The sequence below is a fragment of the Marmota monax genome, unplaced genomic scaffold (genome assembly GCF_021218885.2).
Source record: "Marmota monax isolate L192 unplaced genomic scaffold, Marmota_monax_Labrador192_F-V1.1 WCK01_AAM20220418_F8-fsc00120, whole genome shotgun sequence".
Lineage (NCBI taxonomy): Eukaryota > Metazoa > Chordata > Mammalia > Rodentia > Sciuridae > Marmota > Marmota monax.
In genome coordinates this window covers 1,383,786-1,387,339 of record NW_026694424.1, presented here as the reverse complement: position 1 = coordinate 1,387,339, position 3,554 = coordinate 1,383,786, and positions in this window count along the sequence as shown.

Genomic DNA, 3,554 nt, shown 5'->3' with positions numbered 1-3,554 from the left:
TGTTTTCTCTCATATGTGGAAGCTAAACTAAAATAATGGGGAGAAGTGTTGGTAGTGGGTAAATCCCATGAAAGTAGAAATCAGTGGAATAGAAGAAGGGAATTGAGGGGGAAGGTGGAGGTACATAAAAAAAGAGGAAGAGTAGAATGAAACTGACCAAACTAGCCTATGTACATATATGAATATAACACAATGGGAAGAGAGGAGGAAAGAGGAAGGGGAAAGGGAAAGTACTGAGAACTGAATAGGACTAAATTATACTCCCTGCTTATGTAATTATGTCAAAATGAATCCCAACAGTAGGTGTAACTATATTGCACTAATAGAAAGACCCAAGTGGAACTCCTTAGTGATGAAATAAAATTATGAAATCTGAAATAAAAAATATATTCAATGGAATTAACTGCAGAAGGGCTAGAGCTGTAGCTCAGTGGTATAGCAGCTGCCTAACCTGTGAGAGGCCCTAGGTTCAATTCGTGGGGCTGAAAAATGTTGTAATTAAGTGAAGAAGAAAAGATCAGTGAAACTGATGAATAGAGATGTTTTTAAAATATTCCAAAAAAAAGAAAGGGAAAAAAATAAATGACCAATGGGATAATATTGAGAGACCTAAATACATATAATTCAAGCTACAAAAAAGGATAGAAATATACGGATGGAAAAAAATATATGTCATGAAAAATGTACATATCCATGAAATTCTACCTTCTAAGATTTAAGAAAAAGAAAATAAGAAACATGCAAAAAAACACATGATAACCACTTAAAAACAAGCAATAAAGAAAAAATATTAAAAGTAGCCAGAGGAATAAATACATTTCATACAATGGGACAAAAATAAGAATTAAAAAATACTTCTCAGAAATTATGGAAGCTAGAAGACACAAATGACATTTTTAAAGTGCTTGAAGAAAAAAATATCACTAAACATCTTTCAAAATGGAGTTTTTCAGACAAGCAGAGATATAATTCATATTTAGAAAATTTGTAATACATCAATGCCAAAGAAATTTCTTCAGGTAAAATAAAAGTGATATACACAGAAATTTTGATCTGCACCAAAAAATTAAAAGGACTAGAAATGGTAATGTGTGGATAAATATAAAAGCCTTTGTCTTGTTTATCTAAAAGAAAAGTCTAAAAACATTAATGTGGATTTTTTAAAAAATATAAAGTTACATCTATGACAACAATAGTGCAGAGGAGGAAAGAGAAAACAGAAGTGTATTATTAAAATTTCTTAACAAATTAAAATGATTCAATTTTGTTTGAAGATTAACATTCTGATTAAAAATGTATAATATAAACTTTAGAGCAAATACTAACAAGATGTAGCTATCAAGCCAATACAAAGTTAAAATAATGATATAACTTTTTAAACAAAAACTTAATCCAGAAAAAAAGATAAAAGGTACAAAAACAAATGGAATAGAAAATTAATAGCAACATGGTAGATTTAGACCCAACCATGTCAGTTATTATGTTAAAGTTTCTAATTTAAAAAAAAAAAAAAGATTGTCAGATTGGAGTTTTTCAAAGACCAATAATGTCATTAGCAAGAAATCACTTTATGAGATGTAGATTAATGATAAAGAAATGAAAAAAAAAGATATACACTAGGTGATGGTTAATTTTATGTCTCAGCTTGACTGGGCTATGGGATGCCCAGGTACCTGTTTAACATAATTTTGTAGTGTGTATGTGAAGGTGTTTGTGAAAGAGATTACCACCAGGGTTCGTGAACTGAATAAAGCACATTGTCCTCCCCAATGTGAATAGCATCGTCCAACCTCTCAAGGACCTGAATAGAACAAAAGACAAAGAATAGCAATATTTTCTCTCTTTCTGACCAACTCTGAGACATGGGTCTTCAACTGCCCATGCATTGGAACTTTTGCCATCAGCACTCCTTGACTCTCAGGCTTCAGAACCAGACTAGAGCTCCTGACCTTCCTGGGACTCCAGCTTGCAGATGGCACATTTAGAAATTCTCAGCCTCCATAATTGTGTGAGCCAATTCTTTATTATCTCATCATATGTTTATGTAAATAATATATATAATATATACATAATAAATAAATGTTATCTAAATGAATATATAGTATGAAAATATATATTGCATATAAATATTTTATGTGAAATATATAATGTAAAAATACTGATGTTGTACAATGTACAGTAAAAAATTTATACAATGAATATTTATAGTATTTATAAAATGTGACAGGATATCACATATACTCTCTAAGATAGCCTATGTCTATATCTATATATCCTAATGGTTTTTTTCCCTAGAAAACCCTAATAAAGATTTGTGTACTGAGAGTGGTTCTAGAGGAGCAGAATTTTAAGAATGAGTGTGACCTTTTTCTGAATTTTCTGGAATTGACTCTAATCCAGTTACACTAAAGGAGAAACACTCAAAGTCCATGACCTGAAGTGGTAATAAAGATACACAAAATATCTGCATCAGGTATTCCTAATAGACACCTTGTAAGAAGCCAGGAGTTATATGACTGGGTTCATGATACTTCTTTTTTTATACCTTTATTTAATTAATTTATTTATTTTCATGTAGTGCTGAGGATGGAATCCAGTGCCTCTCATGTGCTAGGTGAGCGCTCTACCACTGAGCTAAAACCCCAGCCCAGTTTATGATACTTTTGAACATTTTTAGAAAGCTAGCAAATGTAGTGAGATTGGACACTGTTGCTAGACAAAATGATAAAAGAATAGACTCAAGGATTAGATTGCAAAAGAATAGGACCCTGTGTTGAGATTGGGGGAAGACCCTGATGAAGTTGGGAACATTGACTGCCTAAATTCTAATGAACTTTTTTGCCAATATGAAAGGGTGTTCCCTATCCCCATAGAAGTAGTGTCCCCACCCCTAGTAGCATTTGTCTATACACCTATGACTGAGGGGATTCTTTCTGCAATACCTGAAAAAGCTAATGGACAGTTGTCATGCAAGACAATGTTGATTCCCTCAGGACCCACCTCCATCACTCTTTGCTCCTAGACATGACTAGACCCACATCCTGACGCACTTCTTACAGGTGAAGTTCAAGTTATGACCTGTGGAGAGGTATGTTACACTCCAAAGGAACTACTTGAGTGTTTTAATTTACACATACTGTTATCTGAGGACATATGTAGGAATGGATGTTGTGTGCATGGAACTGGGATAATGGTAAAACATAAAGTTGAACCAGGCCACATTTGTTGATATGAACTCACTAAGCAGGGATTCTGTGTTAGAGTCTGTAAACAAGTCAAAATAACACCTGGCATTTTGCCAGGGGAATGTTAGAGTTTGTAAACAAGTCTGGATGGTGCCTGGCAAAATGCCAGAGGGAGTGGTTTGAGAAGTAACAAATGCGAGCCATTAAGTGTGGAGATTCCTGATTGGTTGACTGATGTATCTAGTTTATGCTAATTAGATAAGCTGTGTGGAATGTATAAATACTGCTCCTGTCCTGCAATAAACGGCTTCCACTCCTGCTGTATCAATCTACACAAGTTGCTCGTCACCCCCCCAGCTATTTTGCCCA